The sequence below is a fragment of the Nannospalax galili genome, unplaced genomic scaffold (genome assembly GCF_000622305.1).
Source record: "Nannospalax galili isolate Female #2095 unplaced genomic scaffold, S.galili_v1.0 scaffold266, whole genome shotgun sequence".
Classification (NCBI taxonomy): domain Eukaryota; kingdom Metazoa; phylum Chordata; class Mammalia; order Rodentia; family Spalacidae; genus Nannospalax; species Nannospalax galili.
Window position 1 is genome coordinate 406,354 of NW_008355390.1, and position 17,378 is coordinate 423,731.

Here is a 17,378-nt window from a genome sequence, read left to right on the forward strand (position 1 = left end):
CCAACTGTGTAATCAGTATATTTCTTTAAGAGTTCAAGGGATTACACTTCCCAGACATTAGACTTAAGTCCGTATAAAATGTTATTTAGATTATTTCTTATTTATGATTTTATTTCTAATGACAAAGCTCTGCTCAGATGTAAGACTTCAAGTCTTGGTCTCCAATACTGTAGTGTCCAGCTGTAGCTAAGGGAGACACCTGCTGTTGTTCTAAAATGATGGATAAATTTGTTTTCTTCCCCTATCTAGAAGCCTTTGAGAGGGAACTGACACTGATTCTAACCACTCCAACAGTGCTCAAAACATCTGAAAGCAAATCCTGAATCCATCACTCCAGGCTTGGAAGACAAAAGAAAAATGAGGAGGAACCCAATAGAGGGATGCTTTTGGAAGCCCTTGTCAAGAAATTCCAATGGACTCTCATATGAACAAATTGTCCTGTTCTGACTTTTTTCTAGTTCCCTGTCTAGAACTTTTAATGCTAATAACTCTTGCCTTTACTTCTCCTTCACATTTCCTATTCATGATTCAAGGACTTTCTTTTCCCCCTAGAGATAAGAGTTATGCAATTTAGGAGTCTTTTAGATGGATGGACTGAAGGGGTATTCCAATTGCCTCACCCTGTGTCCCTGTTCAGCATGGAAGAAGCCAGAGCAGTCTGCATCCTGATTCCCTATTGGCAATTTGGGTAACCTCTTCAGAGGATGGTGTGACAAGAATAGGAGGTAGCAATTGGCTAGGCAGTTCAGATAAAAAGACCCCAAAGAAAAGTTGCTAGTTTCCTGGCTAAAATTCAGAATGTCCTTGGGCCTCTTAGTAACATACTCTACTCCAAAGGCCAAAAATGTCAAAAATATTTAGGTGCTTTCATGTAATACTTAACAAATTTTAGGGTTATCTCTTCAGTGGGGGAGAATATTAGAGTAGCCAAAAGCCCCATAAAAAATAAATCAAAAAAGAAAGAGTACATGAAGTTATCAGAAAAAAAGTGATCGGGAGATTTGGGAGGAGTCGAAGGGGAGGGAGTGGAGATGGGTTTGATCAAAACACTTTATATGCATATATGAAATTCTCAATAAATTATTTTTTAAAAATTTACCTGTATAGTCTAGACTTAAAATGATCACATTAATCATTTTAATTTATATTCAGTCCCTCAATTTTAGCTGATAATATCAAATATTACATGAACATAACTTCCTGAAGCATATAAGACATTTTAATTTCATTTCATTTTTATGTTTATCTTAATGCAAATGTATTAGAAAAATAATTTAACTATTATGAGTATATAATTAAATGATATTATTAAAATTCTTTGTACCACTATATGCCATTGTGACACAATTTATACAAAATTGTAGTAATGGTGAAATTCATGGTTTTCTTAGAAACAGGCACAAATAAATTTATGGAACACATATACAATAATGTGTATAGTACATATGTTTATTTTTTCATTTATTTTCATTTAAGTTTTGTGTATTTCCTACAGAATATATCAATCAATCTTAATCATCTTTATACCCCCTTCCCCTCCAGCACCCTCCCATAGCCCCCACACTGGAACTCAAATACTCTGTCATCGTGTTAAGGCCCACTGTGTCAAGTCAGTGTCCCCATATGTTCCTCAGTGCAAGTCCACCTACAGAGGTCTAGCCAGCCTATCTTGTGTCCTTTGTTTTAGGAAGATCAGCTCTTCTTCACCTAGCAACAATCAATTGCCAAGATTGTGGTTTACTGTTCATTTTCCCAGTTCTATGTTGGATTTTTGTCTGCCTGAGTTTCTTCATGCAGCAGAGGGCCAGGAACACAAAAGGTCACAAATGACCCAAGTATAGAGATTAAGAGTCTGCTGAATGCTGGTCCTTGGACAAGTCTCCGTTATTAAAACTCCACCCACCCAAGACTCAGAGACCATCACAGAAGAGGGGGCAGAAAGATTTTAAGAGCCAGAGAGGAAGTGTAGGACCATATGGACACAAAGTCCTACAAGCTTCTGGGAACCTGCTCATATGATTCTATGGCAGTGGTGTCAGAATACAAAAGTCCCATGCAAACTCAGGCTGACATATGTTAATTTTATGTAAACATCCTCAACCCATGAATAAAATAACCACATGTAATAATTTAATTTAGTAATCTTTGCTATTTCATTAATATAGTTTTTTTCTATCATAGAATTAATAGTACTCTAGGTTGTTATTGTTAGGTATAAATTATTAGGTAAGATATTTTAAGTTATTATTTAGAATCATAATGTTTAAATATTTGCATATAAAGTATATGGATTTCTGTTTGCAATCTTGACTGACTCAGACCTCTGGAATATCAAATATGTTTGTCCTCATGTTTATTACCAGTGTCTGTATTCCTCTCAACTCTGTCCCACACTGTACGGCACAGTCCTTCCTCCATCTCATTCTCCCCACCGCACATCGCTCAGCTTCACTCTTCTCCACTATGCTGCCTCCAAATTCTTTCAACATTGGTTCACCCAAGCAGCTCCTTCCCAGTAGGCAGTAGTTACTAAATCAATGAAGTCATCCTTACAGACAATTAAAATTTCTTGGGTCATATATAACTATCAACATATAAATACGAAAACAACTATAAATGTCAAAGAATAAATAGTCAAAATTTTAATGGCATGTACAATGATGTCGATGTCTTTAGCTCTTAAGAAAAGCCCTATTCAAATGCCAGCTCCCACTTCATACACCTCAGAGGATTTCATTTATATCTTCCAGGCTAAGCCTTTCAGCAAGAGGAAATCTATTTTAGCTCTTCCTTGACCAGAATTCATACTTAAGTAAGTTGGCTGTTCCTATAAATTTCATAAAGCATTAGCCTATGTTTTCTTATTTTCTAGAAATTTTATTTGATAGAGCTAAACTGTTTCTAAAGTACCAGAATTTGCCATTTTCTATACATTCTCTTTTGAGTTGATTTCCAATGAGATGAAAAAAGTAATGAGTTAGATCATTTTTGCTTCAAATGTGAGTCCACTGTTAATTTGCCTGTTGAAGTCACAAACTCTGGGCAGTGCTTTTAAAGAGACATGCTGATTGTTAGCCATTGTTTTTATGTGTTTCCAGAACTGGAAATGTTTTTCATGTTATATTCAATAAAAGCGAGAAGAATCTTTAATGTTTATCTTAATCCCCCTGTGAAGACCAGAGGGGAAGGTAGGGTATCTTAAGGGAGTATTTAGACTGTAATGAGTCCATTTCAAAATAGAAAGTAATGTTTTCTGTTTTCCTGACAACTGTATTTTCATCTCCAAATTTGTTACAGAAATCTCCCATGGTGTAAATTTAGAAATTGTGCTTTTCATATGATAGAACCCTTATTTTGTTTAACCTCTTGCATTTGAAAACTAAAACAAAACTTCTCGATTTCCTCTACGCAGATCTTGCAAAACAATGTTTGATCATTCAAAAACTTTTTTCACATAAATATTACAAATTTATTGTAACATGAGCTTAGTGAAATTCATAAATATTGAATACTATTCTCAATATCCTCCCTGAAGCTTATTTTAGTTAAGGTTCATTCATGTAACATCATGAAGCAACCCCCAGGCTAAAGTATTTTAATCCAAAGCATCAGTCAAAGATCTATGAGGTGACACAAACAACTTGACATACAAAATTATATATTTTGAAGTAATCTACTCTGTTTTTTTTTTTGGTGGAGATATGGATATCTTGATGCTGAATCTTTATGTGGGAGTAAAATCCGGTGTCCAGCCAAGATTGATTTTTCAATGCCAAGCAGCTCTATGCCTCTGAAAGATGTTCTTATTGAAATTGACCTGACCCAGCTGAAATCATTTGGGAGAAAACAAACACACTGGTGAGGGCAGTGTCTCTCACCCTTCGGGCTCAGTTCTACAATGCAGATAGTCTACTCCAATTATTTGAAAACTGAATTAAGTCCTGACATTCAGACAACTTGTCTTTTACAAACTCCTCACTGGTGTCAAAGGCCTTCACAGATTCTCACTCCAAGACAGATTGATGTTCACAATCATGATGATCAGTGACACTAACTTGACCTCTGCAAGCTACAAATATGACATTTAACCTAAAATGAAAATTTTCAAATAAGACTAGATAATTTCTTTGGAAATTTTTAAAGTTAAAAATATCTTGTGTGTGTCACCATAGTTGTTACTACTCTATACATTTCATTTCTTCTGATATTTTATAATTCCTTAATGTCAATAATACTTAGGCTAAGTGACTCATATTGCAGCAATCTAGAATGGCCTCTGTAGGGAAGTGGCCACAAATAAATTATGATTTTTATGTCTTTAAATGTCTTTCTTTACAGACAAATTTTTGAGAAATGGTAATCTCTTACAAAGGTCAAATAAAAAAAAATTTTTTTTTGGTCTTTTTGAGACAGGGTCTCCCTGTAGCCCCAGCTGTCCTGGAACTTACTATGAAGACCAGATTGGCCTTGAACCATGCCCAGCAGGTCAAATAATTTTTAAAGTCAAGTGGCGTAGTTAAATGATTGAGACAAATTTGGAACGCAAGTTGCTGCCTAGAAATTTGCCAGTGGAAATATTTTAGGACAAATAACTAAAATAAGAATTATTTGTTGAACTTAGACTTAAAAGAGCAGGCATTGTAAAGTATAAAACATTGAAACAATGTCTCTAGAGCCAAAGGCAAGTTTTATTTGGGATTTTCCCCAACTATGGTTAGATTATTTTGGGTTGTTGTTTTAAATGTATGATAAAGCCAGGTGTGACGGTTCATGCCTTTGGTCTTAGCACTAGGAGGCAGAGGCACCAGGATCTCTGCGAGTTCAAAGCCAGCCTAGTCTACATAGTGAACTCCAGGCCAACCGGGGCTATAGGGAGAATCTGTCTCAAAAAGGCCCAAAACATCAAAAACAACAACAAACTAAATGTACGATAAATTCAAAGTATTTTTCATCAAGAATATATGAAATATCCCAGAATTCTGGTTATTTCATTAAATATCATAAGGTCAGGCTACACTGAAAATATTTCATTTTCCAAGTGTCCTTCTGTCTAACGTGATTTGTACACATTGAACATCTCTACTCTGTGTTTTTGCCTAATTTGTTTTAGGCAAAAATCAATGCCATTCTCACCATTGTTTAAAAACTACCTTGACCTCCAGACAGGGATATGTTTGTTCCCTTGACTCAGTTTTTAAGATATACTTTAATCATACAATTATTAGCAAACTCAGCATTCAATGTTAATTCATATGTTCTATGACCTCAAAAAGCAGTTGTGTCCATTTCCCTATCTTCAAATTTTCATAAGGCATTTGCACATAATACATAGTTGAAACACATTTGGTGACTCACTGGTCAGAACCTATACATACTCTTATTCTCTGTCAAGTTACGTTGTGGATCTCTTAGTCTTCTCCTCTCTAATTCTTGAGTTCTCTGTCTATATTCACATATACTTCCACTGATACAACTATTTGCTCAGTAATTTACATGTAGAGAGTACATAATTTTATTTTCGTATCAACTCAATACTTCTTTTGAAGTTTGGTCCTATAGAAAATTTAATCTAATTTTGGTAAAGCACTGGTATTTCCTCTAGAGCTGTGTTTAAGTTCCAGCCAGCTTGGGCAGTGAAGTTTTGAGATGGTGGAGAAAAGTCATGTGGTGTGCAGTATTTCTACCATGTTAGTATCCACTGAGAAACCAGATGTTCCTTCTGCCTTTGCTCCTCAGTGTCACAGGTCAGTTTTGATGTGTCCCACTTTTCCATTTGCTGTGAATGCAGGACTCTAGCTTGTGTTCATGACCTCTGTGATACTGTGTGGAACCCAAGATATCCACTATTCATGTTCCATCTCCAGTAATGGAGGAATGATGGGAATCTCTTTACATCTTCACCACTCTCTTATGCCCCTAAGGAGCACAGACACGATCCCACAATTCCTTCCTCTTCTTAGTAAAGGGATATGTGCTAAACTTTCTGCATAATTGTTCACTTGGAAACAAAATATTTTGTTATGATTTTGTTTTTTCCCATTGACTATAATATCCACGAATAGATTGATTAGTAGATGGAAGAAGGAGAGCAGCATTTTATTTTGATTACCTAAGAATATCATATCCTAATCTAACATAGGTATTGCTACTAGTAATTTTTTATCAGCTCTTCAAGAATCAAGAACTAGAGAAGCTTTCATAGAGTAGTTTGGTAAAACTACTTGCTTATCTTTGTATAACAAAATGTTAGTGACTTTAAAAGTATGTTGAATTTTAGAATACAAAAGGTTTGACATAGTGGATATAATGGTTACAATTTCTCTTAATATCCATGAGGCAAACTGAATATATAAATCTGTACTCTTTACAGATCAGAAAGCTAAGTTTAGCATGTTAAATAAGTCATAGAACACTGCACACCTGCCTAGTAGCAAATGTAGACTACAAATCCTGGCCTTCTTCTTCATAGCCATGCCACACTCAGCAGTCTACACCTAAACACTCTTTCTGTATTATTCACTCATTATTTTCCATTACTGAATAAAATGAGCATTTATTAGCATTTTATCAGTTAGAATATCTCAAACAAATAGTGTGATTAACCATAGCATCTAAGAGTGAGATCTAATTAATTCTTCTCAATTTTTTTAAAGGCTGTGCATGAAATTTTAAGGAATACAAAGTGTTCGTGAACTGTACCCTGGTTACCACCATTCAATGTTACATTTTACTGAAATAGAGGAATTTTATAAATCTAGTGAAAATTGTACTATACAAACTTTTGCTATAGCAAGAGTCAGTGGGTTGGCACTTTCCAGCCTCTAGGAAAAACTGATATGCAAGTTGTCATGAGAGGGCTTTTTAATAAGGACTGCATGATAGTGTTGTCAAGTTGGGTTTGGAAACAAAATTATGAGTCATGGTACAATGCTGTGCCACACAAGTCTCTGGCTCCTTTCACCTATTGACCCAATGGCATAGAAGCCAAAATATAATTTGTTTTAGGTATTCCTTTGCAGAAGATTGAATACTGGTGATGTGGCTATAAAATATTATGACCCTGTACAATATTTGAAAGATTAAATTCCTGAAAAATAATTGAAAATATTAAACCTAACTCTTAGAGAATTTTGGTCCTTTTTGGCAATATGGACTTATTTTTGTGAATTATGAGCTTATAGAATATAGCTCAGAGCTAGAGTTAAAATGCTTTAGATGTTAATTACTTCTATAGCCTGGGCCTCAGGAAATTATATTATTCCTACTCAATTGTAAAGTAGATTAAGAAGACCACAAAATTTGGATTGTCCATCATCATATGCCCAACACCTAGCAAACTGTGGGTACATGGTGGATATTTGAGAAACGCTTATCAAACATTTCAATAAAACAGTACATTTATGAATACATTAATATAAAAATGTATATTATAAATATAACATTTATTATACTGAGTAATTGCAAACAGAATCTCATGGTAGTATGTGTTTTAAGATGAATTTTTTCAAAAACGTTTCTGCCATTATAATTTCAGTGACTAAAAATCTGCTTTCTTCTCTGTAGACACAGATAATTAGTCACTCCTAATAACTATCATTGGAATCAAATACCAAAACAGCAGTGATCTTGGAAGGATGACAGTAGACTATAAAAGAAAAGCTGAGAATGAATATAGGATAAGGATCATATGACAGAATGTCATTGGCATTATTCTGTTTTTAGTTGAGAACAGTGGCATATGCCAGCATGCAAATTGCTCCAGAATATATGGCAGGAAGATGGTAAATTTGCAGACAGTTTGGGATGCACCTAGCAGAGTGAAGTGATGCGTGCCTTAAATCCCAACATGGCAGGAGGCTAAGGCAGAAGGATTACTGAGAGTTCAAATCCAGCCTGGGTTGCAATTTTTATGCTCCTGCATCAAAAACAGAAGACAAAAAGAAAAAGCTTTTATATGGTCTCTGTTTGGCTCAAGAATAATCACAAAACCCCAAACAGAACATTTTTTAGGCAAAATAGTTATGTAATGGCATAACTAATTTAAGATGTAAAGAATAACTTGAAAAGTGATATAAAGTAAGTTTTATAAGGACTAGAGAGATGGTTCAGCAGTTAAGAGCACTGGCTACTCTTGCAGAGGACCCAGGTTCAGTTCCCAGCACCTACATGGCAAGTAACAATCATCCATAACTCCAGTTCCAGGGAATCCAATGCCCTCTTCTGCCCTCCATGGGCACTGTATGCATGTAGTGCATATAAATACATGTAGACAAAGTACTCAAATACATCAAATACAAATAAGTAAAAATTTAAAAGAAAATTTTATAGGCAAAAGTATGTGGAATTCAACTAAGAATCCTTTCTACAAAACAACTCGTTATACTTTGAAGGTTTTGTTGTAAATTCCCCATCCTTACCTCCTCGTAGTAGGTCGCTAAAGATCATTTGTGTACTTATTTGGACTTTAGAATTAACAAGCAATATTTATATCCATAATCTTGACTGTATTCAATATTTAATGAGTTCTATATTTTGAGTAATATGTTTGAGGCAATTAGAATGTTTTTCTTAGAGGAACATCTTTTTAAAAAGTTAAACTGCCTGTCAAACACTATGTATGGCTTTGCTGAGAACTATAATTGTAATCCAATCATTGACTGCATATGGTCAATTCTGGAGCATCATGCATTTTTTTTCCAGATATAAACCCTTGAAAAAAAAAGCATCCATGACTTCATTATACTCACATGAATGTAACTGATGGATAATACACTGAGAAACAAACAAAAAGTGTTTTGAAAGAGAAAAACACTAATTCACACCTAATTCTAAAAATGCATTTCTATTTCGTTACAGCAAATAAATGATACTCATGAGAATGGAAGCTGAATATTACAGAGAAGAGAAAAAATATGATCACACATTTTTTTTCTTCTTTTAAAGTAGTCTGAGTAGTCTTATGTAGCTCTAGAGGGAAGAAAAAAAACATTCAAAGACTCTCAGCAGGCATGTTTCAATCAGACATACTACTTTTCTAGAAAGGTCAGTTTTTAAGAAATCTTTCAAAGGAATAAGCCAAACTTAAAAGAAATTTGTTTGGGATCCTAGGTAACCTGACTTCACCCCTTCTGAGCTGATTCTGTTTCATGTCAAAGATACACTAGACAAGTAGATGTAAGAGGAAAAGTTGCTACGAGCTTTCCTGACTGGTCCACCAGTGTCATTCTAGCTATGCTTTCTCCACTGCCAATACTTCAATAGAAACCACAATATGGGTATTGTCAATTGTGAGATATGGAAAATGTTCCACATCAATTACTTGCTATCTTTCTCCCTTGCACTCCTATACTCCCTCTAAGAGTAATATCATGACTAATTACCAAAACACTGTAAGGGAAAGGGTGAGCAAATTAGGAGTCCCCTCTTTGCCTCATTGTTCCATCAATGAATCCTATGCTGACATTTTCCAACAAAGGATTTCAGGGAAGAACTAATTCAATATTCCATGTCCAGGAAGAATGTTAGGGAATTGTAAGTACAAGTCATCTACCTATAAGTGTCCAGAGTATTTATAGAATTTTCTTTGACTATTTGTATTAGTTACTTTTCTGTTGCTGTGATAAAAGCACTAACCAAAGCAACTTATAGAGTTTGTTTAGCTTGCAGTTCCAGAGGGTTAGAGTTCATGACAAGGAAGGCACCGCAGCAAAAGTGGCTAGAGCAGAAAACTATCACATCTCAAAACAGGAACAGGAAGCAGAAAATGACTGGAAATTTAATAAGGCTTATGAACTCTCAATGCCTGTTGCTTTATTGCCTGGTGAAGAACCTGCCAAGGTCTGTTCTTTCTTTTTTAAAAATTTTTATATTTATTTATTTATAGCCCCACACAGTCTATATACTATTGTGCACCTAATTTTAGAAATTATTTATTTAATAACCACATGATTAGGAGAAGCATTTCATTACAGCATTAACATATTCAATAGCAATTTCCAGAGCAAAGATGCATCTCTTTCAAAAGTGGCTGTAAATATTAGATTCACCATTGAATTAATACAGTTATAAAATATTGAACTCAGTATAAAACCTATAAGACATACAATTGAATGAGGTTTTAAACTTTGGAAAAGATCTCCATTTCATTTTAAAATATACTTTTTTCTACATTTTTAATGCTACTAACATTTAGATGTTTGCACATGTGTCTCTAATGTCTATGTGTCTGATTATTACTAGTCACAGTCAGTTACTTTCTGAGATCCACCTGAGCATCGATATAAAATCATTGGGTAGATTTCAATGGTAATGTGTTTCACCTCTACTAATTAGCATGGAGCAAATTTTTATGCTTCTTTCTCAAATATAACACAATTTTTTTATTTTTTATTTGTTGATTTTTATGCATATTTCATACAGAACATCCCAAGCAACCTTATTCATCTATATACCCACATCCTAATGGCACCCTCCTATAGTCTCCCTCTGCATTGGAAACCATATACTCTGTCATCCCTGTTACTGTCCCTTGTGTCCCCTAATCATCCTCCAGTGCTTGTCCATGTGCTGAATCTAGTCAGCCTATCTAGAGTTTCTTGTTTGAGGAAGATCATCTTTTCCTCATCTAGCAGCAATCAGTTTCCAATATTCCTTTAGATAAGATTGTGGTCTGCTGTTCATTTTCCCAGTTCTACACTGGGTTACTGTTTGGGAGCTCTTGGGCCACTCTGACCAACAACTCAAAGGAAGGTATCTCTTGTCTGGCATTGTTTCGTGTTGTGCAGATTTTAGCTATACTGATCCCTTTAATCTTTGGTTATACTTTCCTTTTGGGTATTTAAGACCATACAGTTGGCCCAGATAAACCAATTTATTTTAACACTTAAGGTCATTTAAGGATCTATTCCTCAGGGGTCACATGGGCTTGGGAGGAGCCCTTGGTTCCTTTCTTTTACCAGTTCCATCTATGTGAAGATAAGTCAAAGGTCCTGCTTGACCATGACTGGCTTCACTCAGAAGCATGGAGGAAATGTTTCCTGTGTTGACCCTCATCTTTATAGACTGGACTCTGGTTCAAGTTCATTTGGTGGGGTCTCCATGGCCTCCTTGATCAAGAAGACAGGTGATGTACCACAGTTACAGGACATTTTGAGAGATTCTCATAGTCTCCCGGAACTAGTCGACCTAGGAGGGCAAGGAGCAAAAACTGTCCTTTATGTCCTTCTGACTAAATTAGTATAGGCCTCAAAGGATGGATGTTAGACATCCAAGAAGGTTAATTCCACCAGTCTGGTACTTTAAATTACCATGTGCCATGTAGATAAAGCTTGGGCAAAGACCAAACGTTCTCAGAAAAACCTTGCCTAGACATGTATTATATTCCTTGAGCTAGTTGTATGTATAATTTGTCAGTAGGTTATTTGAGTAATATGGGTCCCTCTGTTTTTTTTTAAAACTAGCTAGGCATTATTTATTAATTGAGAGGCCACAATAAGGACAGAGACTCTTCAAAGTTTGTCATGCTAGTAAAAAAGAAACTAAGTGGAGTAATGAAAATATGCATTTGTCACGTACTTTTTCTAAATACAGCTGCCTTTATTTTAATTTTCTCTTTTGACAGGATCAAAATATAACATTTGCTTACTATATCTATTTAAAATATCAGGGTATATCTGGCAGAAGGCCATTCTACACTTAGCAAAAGCAATTGTAAAGGCCATGCATCAAAAGTTCAAAGAGTGAGTTTCTCCATCTTGGGCAGGGAGCCAGTGGCTGTGGATCTGGAAGGCTCAGCCTAGATGCAGGGAAAAAAAGACCATGGATGTCCATACCTTTTAGGAGAGACACCACTCAGATGGATCAATAGACATATCTTGGGAACAAATGATAAGAGGGCCCAAGAGTTCAATATCTCACCACAATTGAAGAAAGGTCAGCTTGCGTCTGTCACCCCCTCCAAGCTCAGGGACTCTGGAAGAGGCTTGGGGAAATATTACAAGTATATCATACACCACTGATCAAAGAAGCTTCTTTTTGCAACAGATGGAGACTACTGCAGAGGTCCACAACTGGTCACACACAGAGAATATACATCTAAGAGATGTCTAGTCTGAGGTGACATATCTACAGTGGAACTGTGACACTTAAATGTCATGGATCATAGCGGAACAGGGAGTAGAGAGGTAGAGAGAAAACTAATGCATTCCTCAACTCTCACCAGTGAAGCTTCCTTATACAATAGAGTGCTATGCTCACAGAAGGCCACAACTGACCAAGTTTTAGACAATAAGAGACTGCAGAGTGTGTGTCGCTGGATAGGCTTCCTATATCAAACCTCTTCCACTCACAGCTCAGGGACCGTAGTGGAAGAAGAGGTGGAAAGATTGTAAGAGCTAGGATTGGTCTACGATCATAGGGAAACAGAGGCTTTCAGGGCACTGGAAACTTGCATATGTGAATTTGTGGCAATGGTGGCGTTGAGCATGAAAGCCATGCCAACTCAGACAAAGGCCCAGAGTGGAGCAAGGGAAATGGACTATGGGTTGGTCCTAGCCTAGGAACAGTTGGAGACTGATTGCTTTTGGGTGAGAGACAGTAGATCTACTCACAATCTCTAGATAGGCTGACTAGACTCCAGTGGATGAACTTGTACTGAAGGACATCTGGATACAAATGCTTGACTGGATAGGACTTAGCATGTATGGTGGAATACATGCGGTCTGGTGGGGACATGGAGAAACATGGATGGGGGAGGGGTCTAAATTTGATTAAGAACTACTGTATGAAATGTAGAAAAGCTCAATAAAATTTTTTATTAATCAATTAAAAAAGTCTGGTGGAACTAACCTTATTGGATGTTTAACAACCATAGTTTGAGGCCTATGCTAATGTGGTCCAGAGGGACTTAAAGGACAGTTTTTACCCCTTGCCCTCCAAGGTTGACTAAGTTCCAGGGGACTATGGAACATCTCTCAAAATGTCCTGTAACTGTGATGAGTCACCTGTCCTCTTGTTCAGGGAGACCATGGAGACCCCACGAGATGGACTTGAACCAGTGTCCAGTCTACAAAGAAGAGGGTCAACTCAGAGGAAACATCTTATTAATGCTTCCAAATGAAGCCAGACATGGTCAAGCAGGACCTTTGACTTACATCACATAGATGGAACTGGTAAAAGAAAGGAACCAGGAGCTCCTCCCAAGGCCATGTGACCCCTGAGGAACAGATCCTAAAATGACCTTAAGTGTAAAAATAAATTGATTTATTTAGGCCAACTGTATGGTCTTAAACACCCAAAAGGGAAATATAACCAAAGAGTAAAGTCATCAGTATATTTCTTTAAGAGTGCAAGGGATTATACATCCCAGACATTAGGCTTAAGTCTATATAAAAAGTTATTTAGACAATTATTTCTCATTGATGATTTTGTTCCTAACCAGAAAGTGCTGCTCAGATGTAAGATTTCAAATCTTGGTCTCCAATACTGTAGTGCCCACCTGTAGCTAAGGGAGACAATCAGCTATTCTAAAATGATGGATAAATTTGTTTTCTCCCCCTATCTAGAAGCCTTTGAGAGGGAAATGATACTGCTTCTAACCACTCCAACAGCTCTCAAAACACCTGAAAGTAAATCCTGAATCCATCACTCCAGCCTTGGAAGACAAAAGAAAAATGAAAAGGAACCCAATAGAGGGATGCTTTTGGAAGCCCTTGTCAAGAAATTCCAATGGACTTTCATATGAACATTTGAAAATTGCCCTGTTGACTTTTTTTAGTTCCTTGACTAGAACTTTTAATGCTAATTACTCTTGCCTTTATTTCTTCTTCACATCTCCTATTCATGATTCAAAGATTTTCTTTTTGCCCTAGAGATAAGAGTTATGCAATTTGGGAGTCTTTTAGATAGACCCACTGAAGGGGCACTCCAATTGCCTCACCCTGTATCCCTGTTCAGCATGGAAGAAGCCAGAGCAGTCTGCATCCTGATTACCTATTGGCAATTTGGGTAACCTCTTCAGAGGATGATGTAATAAGAATAGGAGGTAGGAATTGGTTAGGCAGTTAGGGTAAAAAGACCCTGAAGAAAAGTAGCCAGTTTCTTAGCAAAAACTCACAGTGTCCTTGGACTTCTTAGCAAAATACTCTGTTCCAAAGGCCAAAAATGTCGAAAACATTTGGGAGCTTTTATCCAACCCTAAAATACTTTAGGGTTACCTCTTCAGAGGGGGGAAATGTTATAGTAGCCAAAAGCCCCATAAAAAATAAATAAATAGAGTACATGAAGTAATCAGAAAAAAGTGATGGGGAGGTATGGGAGGAGTTGGAGGGGAGGGAGTGGGCATGGATTTGATCAAAACACCTTATATTCATGTATTAAATTCTCAATAAATTATTTATTAAAAAAAGAAAAAATTTGAAAGAGCAAAGTTGTTGATGTCACAGTTAAGGGAGAGAGAAGATATAAAGCTATGCAGGGTGTTGAATGTAATGGGAAGGGCAATGGAATACTCTGAGCAAAAGAATGACCTGATGTGACTAAAATGTAACAGCAACTGCCCGTCTGCTATGTTAAATATAAATGTCATCTAAATTTAGATATATTTATAAATATGTGATACATAGGTTCATCTTATGCTTCCTAGATTGTTAGGTTTATGAGTGCAAGGATTTTGTAATTTCTATTCAGTATTGTATTTCCATTTCTTGCTTGTATATTAATAGTGTCTGGCACAGAGTTGATGCTTAGTATTTTTTAATTGAAGATATCTGCATTAATCAACATATTGTGTGTATTGAACTATGAATTATTTTTATTTTTAAAAAAAATTATTTATTTTTATTTTATGTGTATGTGTGTATTGCCTGCGTGTAGGTAAGTGCACCCATGTAGTATAAGGCCCGCAGAGGACAGAAGAGGCTGTTGGATGCCCTGGAACTGGAGTTATGGACAGTTGTTAGCTGCCATGTGGGTGCTAGGATTTGAACCCGGGTGTTCTGCAAGTACAACCAGTGTTCTTAACCACTAAGTCATCTCTCCAGTCCTTTATGACTCATTTTTAAATTGGGGTCACACATCTCTTGGTGACATCAGTTCATCCACAGTATCACATCATTCTGGTGTCATCAGGGAGGAGTTTGTGTGTCACAATTCAATGACATATTTATTTCATTTTATTCATTGCCAAGGTAGACATGTTTAGATGTTGTAGAGTATGCAACAGACAGGAAATTAAAATGAATTGCTGTTGACTTCCAGTTGAACAGATAAAAGAGACCCAGGCAATCTGTCACACTCCTCTGTACATTCAGTGTACAATCAATGGATTGTTGTGGCTGTTGCACACTGCCCAGCAGGGTAAAGGAGGCCCTTAATTAGGGATGGGTGCTGAATGACCAGAAAAGAGAGCACAAACACCAGAGAGAGACACGTATGAAACAATGGTATATTGCAACCAAATAGATTTATATTTCCTTCAATAATAAGAACAAAATAAGGTTTATTTTTCACTACTGTATTTTGAAGAGCTTTTTAAAGGAGCTAAGTCATACCATGACACAAATACAATGGTGTATTTGTTTCTAACTTCCTGAAATAAATAGCTGTCATTTTTCTATGTCTCATTAAGAAAGGACATGCTTGAAAATATTATTGTAAGGTTAACTCATTAATTAAAATAGGAAGTTGTTGCAATGTCTTCAAAGAAGATATTAACCCTTGGAAACAAGAAAATAAGAAACATTTAAAAGCTTCCAAACAGTATTCAATTAATCTATCTATCTTGGATATCAAAAAAAAGCATGGTAACTATTCAAATGTACATATGTAATTCTTAGTTGTAAACTACCAAATAATTTACTTTCTAAACAAAAAGGAACAAAAAAAAATCAGTAAGATTTCATTTGGCATACAATACTGTTAATTGATGCTAACAAGCACACTAAACCCTAAGGCCTGTGAACTTTAAATGCCCTACCAGTTTCATGAACTTACACCCAATACCTAAGAGACTTTCAGGTTTACTGTAGATTTTTGTAACAATTCCCAACTTTATTTCAAACAAAAACGATGCAACTAGACATATAATCATAATACAACTGACATTGAAAATGTTCTCTGTGTTGTTGGTAAATGCGAAGGTCAATAGGCGTACCCCGTATCAAATAATACGCCCTTGGTTGTTGATAAATGCAGAGGTCAATAGGAGCACCTTGTATGAGCTGATACACCCTGGGAAAAGTCCTTGCTGAGTTTAAAAATATTCATGAGTTGAAATTTTATTTATAGTGACAGTACTTCTAAGACACAATGAGCTGGTAAAGGATTGTTTTAAAGGGGAAGAATTAGGAAAATTCTTGGATTGATGCGCTCTAAAAGCAGTAGTAGGGCTATGCATCAAAACCGGCAAGAAAAAGTCAGTGTCTTGGCTTTGAAGGCTTGATAACATCCTAGTAGCCAGTGAGTGAAAGAACATACACATAACTGTAAACTTCAAAACCAAGCCATTTTTATTTTCATATTTTCTAAGAAATATTTCTTAGAAAAAATCCTAGCATAGACATGGGGAAGTAGGGAAGGAATACCAATAATGACTTCCCCACTTCCCTACATCTATAGGTGGACAGAGAGTGTCGAAATCCTTAAGTGTCTGACTGGAGGTAGTTTAACCAGGCTCTGTGGATAGAACAGAACCCAAGGGTATTTGGGGACACAAATTTGACTCCAAAGGTAGAGAGAGAGAAAGAGAGAGAGAGAGAGACAGAGACAGAGACAGCGGGGAAAGGGGGCAAAATATAATCAAAATATATTGTATTAAATTAGCAAAAATTCAAATTTTAATTAAAATTAAATAAAAAATTAAATAAAAAGTGACGACTGCTGTTTTGCATCACTTAATTTCTACATCGTTTTCTTTTCTTTTTTAGATTTTTTGAGATAGGGTCTCCTTGTAGGCTCAGACAGCCTGGAACTTGCTATGAAGAAAAGACTGGCCTCAATCTCATACATATCTGCCTGACTGTGCCTCTTGAGTGCTGGGACTAAAGACCTGGGCCACCACACCTGGCTACTGCAACATTTAAAATACTATTTTTATCAATTATTTGAGAATTTCACAATGTATTTTGATTGTATTCACCACCCCTGATCTTCTCCCAGATCTACCCCCTTTACCCATCCACCCAGTTTCATGTCCTCTTCTCTCTTTTTTTGGTAAAGCCAATAGAGTCCATTTTCTTTTTAAATCATGGAAACCATTTTTATATTTATTTTTATTTGTTTTCTAATTTTTATTGAATATTTTTGCAATTTTCATAAAATATACTTTGGTATATAGGTACCCTTATCCAACTTCCCTCTGTCCAATTTAATGTACTGTTATA